This window comes from Montipora capricornis, chromosome 7, assembly GCF_036669925.1.
Source record: "Montipora capricornis isolate CH-2021 chromosome 7, ASM3666992v2, whole genome shotgun sequence".
NCBI classification, from domain to species: domain Eukaryota; kingdom Metazoa; phylum Cnidaria; class Anthozoa; order Scleractinia; family Acroporidae; genus Montipora; species Montipora capricornis.
Window position 1 is genome coordinate 22,427,499 of NC_090889.1, and position 10,878 is coordinate 22,438,376.

Consider the following 10,878-nt stretch of genomic DNA (forward strand, 5'->3'; position numbering starts at 1 on the left):
GTCCTGGAATTCGTCCACAGAAAGACCAGAGAGACAACTTCACTCGTGAACCGCCATGTTTACAACAGAGCATTTTAGGCGTCCCAGTCTGCATGAAATCATCTCTCGCCTGTCTGAGACAAGACCAGACACGCACGGTTCTTACTTTACGTTTATGGCTATAAAATCAACAGAAATGTCAATTGCTGGCAAAAAAAAAACAAGACCAGCATGTTAATGTTTTTGGGTAGGCTAGGTATCGAAGAGCCAGAACATTTGCGCATGCGCTGACGGAATGTTTGAACAAGAGAGAAAAACGCAGTACCTCCAGACACCGGCGCTGGAGCGTCGTACCAAACGAGTCATCCCGGGATTTCGGCCCGTGCGATCGCTTTTGGACGCAGTTGGCCCTTCGCTGCTTTCTGCTACCGACCTTGCCTCCCGGTACGGCATTGAGGGAGAGATATGTCGGCCCCTAAACCATATGTGACAAATCCCACGCCTACTCACAGCTCCAAACCGCCCTTGTCAATATAGCGTAAGGATTAGATGGCTTATATATTGAAGAGAAAAGTCATTTTGTTTCATATGGTAAGCACTGGAGTCGCAGATTACAAAGTGTACGCATGCGCCCTGCTAAAGGTAACATACATACAGTCATAAGCTTTTTCCGAATAACTACAGCAGCTAATAACTTCGAGACATTACATTTACAGCTAAAATACATAGCATATACAGATACCTACTAAATACATAATATTTAAAGATATATTCATTAAAAAGGAAAGCCGCTGTACAAAATGCGGCCCTGGATTCTCTTTTAAAACCAGTAAACTCATAGGTACGGATAAAATCAGGTAGCGCATTCCGCAACTTAGCTGATACGTAAGAAAAAAGAGAACTAAGACCATAACTGGTTGTTCCAGGTTTATTGAGGAACAGAATGTAATTTCCGCGAAGATCATGCATAAGAAGGGGAGGGGAGAGAAAACGTATTTTTCATATAAGCAGAAAAACCCTTTTCTTAAAAAAAAGGCAAAAAAAAAACAAAACAAAACAAAAAGCAAAAAAAAAAAACCTCCCAAAAAACACACTTTTATCAAGTAATACGAGGAAATTTTGAATGCCCTTATTGCATAGAGATGTAGAGCTTGGCTTTCGTAGTAAGAGGACAGGTAATCTGCAAATATAAATATCGTTATTCTTTTATTTACATTATTATACCGTTTCTTTGACACGAGAATTACAACGAAATGAAAGCACAACTTTGTCGCGAATTTTGTATGATAAAAACTTGTTCAGAAATCCAAAATCTAAGTTAACAGCACACACCAGGCCTACTCCTGAGTATCTGGCTAGAAATCATTTCCTCTGGCCGCGCTTCAGCCATTCGATGAGGGCCAGTCTCGTGCTTCTTAAGTTGCCTCGCTCATGCCCAAAAAGAATTCTGGGTAATTCTGCCATTCCATGACAAGGGAAGACTCCCGATTCTCATTTCATAGTTTTTTTCATAAGTGTCGGGCCACCCAGTCCTACCAGCAAAATAACGCATCGATTGAAGGCTTTAGCTTTCAAAACTTGCCCAGATTGTGTCAGTAGGTCCTGGAATTCGTCCACAGAAAGGCCAGAGAGACAACTTCACTCGTGAACCGCCATGTTTACAACAGAGCATTTTAGGCGTCCCAGTCTGCATGAAATCATCTCTCGCCTGTCTGAGACAAGACCAGACACGCACGGTTCTTACTTTACGTTTATGGCTATAAAATCAACAGAAATGTCAATTGCTGGCAAAAAAAAAAAAAAAAAAAAAAAAAACAAGACCAGCATGTTAATGTTTTTGGGTAGGCTAGGTATCGAAGAGCCAGAACATTTGCGCATGCGCTGACGGAATGTTTGAACAAGAGAGAAAAACGCAGTACCTCCAGACACCGGCGCTGGAGCGTCGTACCAAACGAGTCATCCCGGGATTTCGGCCCGTGCGATCGCTTTTGGACGCAGTTGGCCCTTCGCTGCTTTCTGCTACCGACCTTGCCTCCCGGTACAGCATTGAGGGAGAGATATGTCGGCCCCTAAACCATATGTGACAAATCCCACGCCTACTCACAGCTCCAAACCGCCCTTGTCAATATAGCGTAAGGATTAGATGGCTTATATATTGAAGAGAAAAGTCATTTTGTTTCATATGGTAAGCACTGGAGTCGCAGATTACAAAGTGTACGCATGCGCCCTGCTAAAGGTAACATACATACAGTCATAAGCTTTTTCCGAATAACTACAGCAGCTAATAACTTCGAGACATTACATTTACAGCTAAAATACATAGCATATACAGATACCTACTAAATACATAATATTTAAAGATATATTCATTAAAAAGGAAAGCCGCTGTACAAAATGCGGCCCTGGATTCTCTTTTTTTAAAACCAGTAAACTCATAGGTACGGATAAAATCAGGTAGCGCATTCCGCAACTTAGCTGATACGTAAGAAAAAAGAGAACTAAGACCATAACTGGTTGTTCCAGGTTTATTGAGGAACAGAATGTAATTTCCGCGAAGATCATGCATAAGAAGGGGAGGGGAGAGAAAACGTATTTTTCATATAAGCAGAAAAACCCTTTTCTTAAAAAAAAGGCAAAAAAAAAACAAAACAAAACAAAAAGCAAAAAAAAAAAACCTCCCAAAAAACACACTTTTATCAAGTAATACGAGGAAATTTTGAATGCCCTTATTGCATAGAGATGTAGAGCTTGGCTTTCGTAGTAAGAGGACAGGTAATCTGCAAATATAAATATCGTTATTCTTTTATTTACATTATTATACCGTTTCTTTGACACGAGAATTACAACGAAATGAAAGCACAACTTTGTCGCGAATTTTGTATGATAAAAACTTGTTCAGAAATCCAAAATCTAAGTTAACAGCACACACCAGGCCTACTCCTGAGTATCTGGCTAGAAATCATTTCCTCTGGCCGCGCTTCAGCCATTCGATGAGGGCCAGTCTCGTGCTTCTTAAGTTGCCTCGCTCATGCCCAAAAAGAATTCTGGGTAATTCTGCCATTCCATGACAAGGGAAGACTCCCGATTCTCATTTCATAGTTTTTTTCATAAGTGTCGGGCCACCCAGTCCTACCAGCAAAATAACGCATCGATTGAAGGCTTTAGCTTTCAAAACTTGCCCAGATTGTGTCAGTAGGTCCTGGAATTCGTCCACAGAAAGGCCAGAGAGACAACTTCACTCGTGAACCGCCATGTTTACAACAGAGCATTTTAGGCGTCCCAGTCTGCATGAAATCATCTCTCGCCTTTGTTTTCTTTTAAAGGCTTGCCTTTACCCACATTCTAGCTTAATGATGCCAGCCTGGTGGCTTCTGTAGACGAAAATGGCCTGAAAGGGCACTTATAAAATGATCACCTACCAGATTTGAGCAAACTCGCTCTCTTCCGTTCGGAACACAGACGGTTGACATTTGTCACGTGATGCTCTTACATGAGCCCACATATAATGCATATGTTTCAATGAGGTAAGTACGTCATGTATCCCTTATTATTATGTATTTATATTTAACGTATTTATAGTGTATTTAATAATTAGCTTTTTTTACCCATGTATACGCTTAAAGCGGTATTAAGTTGTATATATGGATATATAGTACTATATAAGGGTGTACATGGGCGATATAAAAGGGTGTATAAAAGCGATGGCACGGACCGAAATCCCGGAATGACTCGTTTGGTACGACGCTCCAGCGCCGGTGTCTGGAGGTACTGGGTTTTTTTTTCTTGTTCAAACATTCCGTTAGCGGATGCGCAAATATTCTGGCTCTTCGATACCTAGCCTACCAAAAGGTAACATACATACACACATACATACATACATACATGCTTGCATAAAGTTTATTTCATCTCGAATTTCAGAATAACTGCAAGAGCTAATATCTTCGAGACATTACATTTACAGCTAAAATACAAAGCATATACAGGTACATATTTAAATACACACTACTTAAAGATATATTAATTAACAAGAAAAGCCGCTGTACAAACTGTGACCCTCGATTCTCTCTTAAAACCAATAAACTCAGTCGAACAATTGCTCAGTCTGAAATAGTTCAGATTAATCATTTGTCTTTAACTCATTGATTGGAGTGAGACTTAACAGGTTTTACTTTTTCCAACGTCAAACGGTTTACTATACCTGCCAACTCTCACGCCTTAGGCGTGAGTCTCACGCCTGCGGGTTAAAAACTTCTATCTCACGCCGGCTCACGCTTGCGGGCCAATTTCTCACGCCTGATTGAAAAATGTGAGTTGTTGCCGTCTTGCTTGACACAATTTCCAAAAATATGTTAACTCAGACCCACGTAAGGAACGAAAACCATGTGTAAAATGAATAAATGACAATAACCTTCCTCGCCATCTCTGATTTTTGAACTGAAAAGCACTGGGAGCGAGCTCGCGTTTTTACGTCTTCGAAAGACTTCGGACGTCTTCGGAAGACTTCGGACTTTTTCGGAAGACTTTGGACGTCTTCGGAAATCTTCGAAATGTTCGTGTCGTCTTCAAAAATACCAGCACTCCCAGGATAAAAATCTCACGCCTATATCTCAGAAAAAGTTGGCAGGTATAGTTTACTCGTCAATGGCCGGGTGCTTGAGGAGGCAATGAGTTAATTAACCAGTCAAAAACTATGTCCACTTTTTTAACACTACAAATGATAGGCTCGGGGCACATGTAATTGCCGGTTTTAATACTTCTTGTTTGGCGCTTGAGTTGTTTGTTATGAAGTCTGCCACTTGATTATGAGGGATTCATTTCGTCGCCACCATGATGCTTTGGGTTCGGGGATCGAGCCTGGGGCACGTTGAGCATCGGTCTGCTATGCGGGAGGTCGCGAGTTCCACTGCGACCGGACCAACACTCAGGGTCTTAAAATAACTGAGGACAAAGTGCTGCCTTTGTAATTACATCCGCAAATGGTTAAGACTTTCAAGTCTTCTCGGATAAGGACTTTAAACCGTAGGCCCCGTCTCACAACCTTTCAATGCTCACAACCCAGTGGGACGTAAAAGAACCCACACACTATTCGTAAAGAGTAGGGCATGGAGCTCCCGGTGTTGCGGTCAGGCCTTATTTCATTCATTCATGTGCTGGGTGATATCGCTAATGGGCTGATAGCGGCTGCCAGCGGTTCCTATATATACTAATGTCCGATCTCACCCATAGATCCCTTGCTTGTAAGGCGCATTTGAATATGTCAATAGAAAATGCGCTATATGTAAATTCATTACCATTTCGTTATGAAGCTCTAGAAAATTGATTAAAAGCTGAAACTTCAAACTGCCTCAATATTTTTAAGCCGGGATCGCACTAGAGACGATTTGCAAAAGCTTGTTTATTGTAGGGACTAAAATCTGTCAAACGCGTTTTTGTGGTAGTGCACTGTCTACACACTATGTCACCGGATTGTAAGAGTCCGTAGTGCCAATACACAATTTTTTGCCGCTAAAATTTCGCCTGTGTGATTGACGTTTGCATCTTAACTTAATCGAAATGCATCTGTAAGTAAATTTTAATTAGCAATTTGATTTCAGGTAGTGCAATTTGATTTTCCCAGCCGTTTTAAAGCCAGGCAAATTAAAATTGGTGTGTAATGCGAATCCCGACGATGGTTTGAAACTAGACCCCCGTGAGGGTACACTGGGTTGCCTGTGGTACGTGCACTGTTCCAGACAATTTTTTCAAGTTGGGGGGTCATTAAGAAGACCATTTAAGGGGTCACCCAGACGTCTTACCAGCAAAGGCCCTTTGGCTCACAGGTCCTCACACATTCGTACGACGAAACAGATCCTTTTCTGGGGTTAAAAACCTGGCTACCGGCCTGTTAATTAATCATTTGTAGAAAGAAGAAATTCCTGTCCTCTTTAGGAAAAATAGACACGCATTGCTTACGTTGGTAGTGAAGTAACACAGCGATTTATTCCATATAAAATGTCAACTGAGCTGTGTGTTATCTTCCAGGAGATTCAAGTTGTCCTTGCGTAATATGTAGCTCTAACAGTGCACGATATTGTTTTGGTATTAGGAAAGGTTACGTTTATACAAACGTTGGCCGTGTAGCACTTATATTTTAAACAGAATTAACTGAATAGAGTGTAATGTGAAGTGTTATATTTCTATCCCATACGAACCATGTGAGCATTAGCCCTACTGATGGAAATGTGTGGGCCCATTTCCATCAGTAGGGCTAACGCTCACATGGTTCATATGGGATAGAAATATAGCACTTCACATAACACTCTATTCAGTTAAAATTGTTTTGGTATTGTCTATCATTGTAGTGCCATTGTAGAAGTCTTGGGTAAATAGCCTGAGAAGACATGTGGTTACTAGCAAAGTACTGAACCCAAAAGATTGAAGAAAATAAATGGGAAGTGAGAAACATATGCTTCTGGGCTGACATGTTGATAACTTTTTCAAGCTCCCTCAGAACTTCTTTCACCACAAGTTTAAGCGTGCCCTCTGAGCATCTGACAGCTTTGTAATACTAAAGTTTACTAAAGTGAAGCATCTGTGTCAAATGATGGCAAGATACCGGGTTTTCGTAAGTTTCTTTTTCTGTCAAGTGTTATAAAGTTTGACAATAAATGAGCGAATTCAAAACAAAGATCGCAATCGCCCACCATTGTTTCTGCAAAGTCAAAAATTTACTCTCCAAGACGAGGTTATTTATCACCAGGTAATTCCCGGCAGGTTAGTTTTGCAGGTTGCAGGTTGCAGGTTGAAATTTACTGTGACTGTTACATGAATAGCTAACCTTAGGCCTAATTAGGCCTAAAGAAACGTTTTTAGGCCTAAGGAGGCCTAAAGAAACGTTTTTAGGCCTAATTAGGCCTAAGGTTAGCTATTCATGTAACAGTCACAGTAAATTCAACCTGCAACCTGCAACCTGCAACCTGCAAAACTAACCTGCCGGGTAATTCCACCATTTTGGAAATAGCAGCTACTTTATTATTCATCGACAATTTTTTGCTGATTTTGGGCTCATTTTGTTGAACTCAAGCACGCTTCCAACAGACCTGTTTATTTTCGTGACTTATGCGCTACCACAAAATTCCCCGTATCACAGTTCAACACATGTATGCAAATTTGTTAAGCTCGAAAATTACACAACATGATAAGTTTACAAAAGCTGGAAATTTCACAGAAATCTTTTCCAGCGAAACATTTATTGAAACAAACAACATATTTGCGATTAAGAGGCAAGAACCCTTCCTATTTCAGTTGCGTGCGTGCAAACGAAACACCACAATCACAAAGCATATGCAATTAAATAAATTTATGACAGTTCACATCAAACCCTTTTCAAAAGAACCTTGACGGTGCTTTCATTCAACTAATTTTTCACTGTCACATTTTCCAATTTGTTTTTACCTTGCTGAGTTGAGTCTTAAAATGAATGTAACTTGCCGGACAACTTAGATTGCGACTTTAGTAAACACAGTGATGCATTCAAGGCGTTCGATTCCTTCAGTGTTTGTTAAATCCATAAAAGAATTGCCATTTGACTTCAGTGTTGTATATAGTAACCAAGCTAAAGCTTACTTGATATCCAACGGCGAAAATGAAATTGTTGCCGAAGACCATTACTCGTCGCTTTAAAGATTCCAGGTATTTATTTTCATCGCCTAAGTTGTTTATCCAATTGACGTTCCATTCTTGAGCTCTATAAGGGCATATTTTGTTTAAAGATGCACTAAAACCCCATTTGCGTTATAATGACTTTCAACGCCATCCAGGTTAAAATTAAATGTACTCCCGTGTGCACCAGAGAAATCTACGCATTACCCCAGCCCCCTTAAACCTAACAAAATACGCACAGTAAGACTCTATGCACAAAGACACACTAAGCAGGGGAACGACAGGCCAGACTTTACCGACACGGAAAAAAAACAAAACGACGAAACGCTACGCAGATTCCGACTGGTTTTAGCAACCCAGTATTTCAAAATTAAAATTTCTTTCTTTGTGGAATGCGAGGGTTTTTAAATAATATAAATTAACTCTCCCCTCCCTGCTTAGTGGCAAAATTCATGCCGAAATGCTCGCTGGATATTGTTTTAAAATGGCGGGAGATAATCGTAGGCTGGTGTGGGTTACTCCAATACGATCGATTATTGTTCATGCAAAGGTAATATTTCTTGTGCAAAGAAATCTAATTTGTATTCAGTTAGGGTGTTAGACTTACGAAACGAAGCTGTTTCAGAACTTTGCTTGTTCAATTCCCAAATTATTCGAGGCAAGTAAACATTGTAGTATTCAACAATAGTTCTATTATTCATGGAATGTATTTCTTACTTTGTGAAATGGTTGACTTTTTATTGCATAGGATCGATAGTTTTCCTAGCTTTCGTAATCAGCTGGCAAGCTTTTGTTTGAATATCAAAACTTTCCCAATAAATGAATTTATGCGTTTCTGTTCGAAAGCACGCGCGCGCGCGTCCAAAGTGAAATAATACAACCGGGCTTCTTCTCAAATCTAATACGTTTACAGGACACACCGAACAAACACGGCCTAGTCATCTTGCTATAGTGGAAGAGAGCAGTTAAGTTGTTTATGAATTGCGCTTTTATGTATTGTCATTGAAAGGCTTAATTTGCTCATGAAACATTTTGACTACTTCGAAGACCAATTATTGAATAAATATCAGTAATAACAACAATAAAAATTAACGTTAACCATTTCAGTGTTTCTCTTCTACGTTTTAAACTCTTATCAAAGCGTATTTTTTGCGTACGCGCTTGTTGAGGGAAATTAATTAAAGATACCTGCAAAGCTTAAAAGATGTCAAGCCTTTTGAATCACGCAAATAATTATGCTTCCTGTTTATCTGATGATATAGTTCATAAGCGGTTTCAGTTCTCTCCAGATTTTTGAGTGGAACTAGCGAGAAGCAATTAACCTCCATTCAGAAAAACAACGAAAACATTTGAGTCGAAAAACATCACAGGCAAATTTATAATTGTATTTTCCACGCGTCTTTAGTATTTTTTATTTTATTTTAGCGAATTATACATTTATTTGAAATAGATCTGCTGTGGGGCATGAGTATTGACGGAGAGACAACAGTGGTAACTTTTTCTTAAGTATGTTCTTATTGTTTTAATCTTTCAAGTCTCTTAGTGTGTAAATTTACATGCGCTGCTAAAATCGATTTTTGACTTCACATGGGTTGTGTTGCCTGATCAGTTATCATAATATCCAACAATGTTGATGTAGGAAATTATGCAAGTTTGTTGAAAAACGGTACGTGTCAATTATGTACTTCCAAACAAGAAATTTAGGCATTCTTCGTTATTTATACTATACAACATACATGTATGTTATCAGTGAATGAGGCTGGCCTGTATTTCAAAACATGTTTTATTGTGAGATACATTGTATACATAATAACAAAAAGCTTTGTAATCCTACCTATTTTTCTGACTCAGGAGTTGAATATTTTTCTCTTGAATCCACTCTTTCAGGTACCAACCACAATCAGCTTCTAATCTAGCAGAATTAAAGAAAGGATTCCATGGTATTCTTGTGATTAAAATGAAGTTTCATCATGTGAACGTGCTTCTTGCCCTCCTCACGTTAAGCCTTGTTGTGGTAATTTATTTCTGTGTTTATTATTGAAATGTCTGGAACATCTGCTGATAGGAAACATCGTTGTGACATTGCTAGGCTAAGAGCTCAGCAATTTCTAAGGTCAGACAGGAAACCAATCCTTCACGGGCACGAAGCCAAGATGGTCATCCTGTGGCTTATCAGAAAGAGAAATCAAAAGCCAGTATTGTGCACGATCCCAGAGTGGATGTCAGATCCGGATATTTTCTAGATGTAATCCTGAGGCTTGTGACTATTAAATGCCAAAGGATTGTTTAAGGCAAAGGATAGGTCACAAAGCAAGCCAGAACATTAGCTTCTGCCTCTGTGGACAGAATGGATCAGAGTCTCCAAGATCCTGTCCTTTTTTTGATCCTTGTAATGGAACAACAACAACAAAAAAAAGGAATCAATATTTGAGAGTCAGTGATGTGAAGAAAACGGTTTGAGTCCCTAGAACGTGGATAATTTTGTAAATGCTGGAAGTGAATTACTTTAATCCGTTGCACAAAGTAAACCAAGCTGGCATCTTCAAGTACAGGCAACAACGGGGAACCAAATGTTCAGAACAAGCTTGAAAAGGTTTGCATGTTATTTGATCATTCATCTGTGGAACCCATTGAGAGTAGGAAGATTGATTCTGGTGGATCCTTTAAAGAGGACTGCAATGATAATGGGGGTGATAAACGAACAAGAAGGAAGATGTTCCAGAATTGAAAACAACTTGGGAAGGGATTAATTATTCTTGACCTCTTCAGCAAAGCAATCAAATTCACAGCCGAAGGAAGTGAAGGTCACCAGTGAGACTCTGTGTCTGAACAGACAATAACAAATAAAGCACACCTCCATCGCGCCTCCCCGCGAGCCCCCAGACGGGAGCCTCTTCATTGCGGTCAGAGAAAATATGCCCCATGTCTCCGGGAGGAAATAGTTCTGTCACAGGGTTTGAGTTCACCAAAGAAAGAGATAGGGGGAAGTGGGAGAACCTGTTCAACTAGAGAAAAAGATGGGATTTGTGCAAAGCAAAACAAACAAGAGAATGTAACCGTGGTTCTTCATGGAAATGATAGTAATTACAGTTGTTGATATGGTTATGATGATGATATGCTGATGGATGGCGATGATGCTCAAGCTGATAATGTCTTGGGTTCAGATTTTGAAGATGACGAGGATCAAGGAGAAGAGTGAATGGGTTGAAAAGTGATTCGATGGTTCTAGCCATGAAAGTTCAAATGATGCTGAAACAA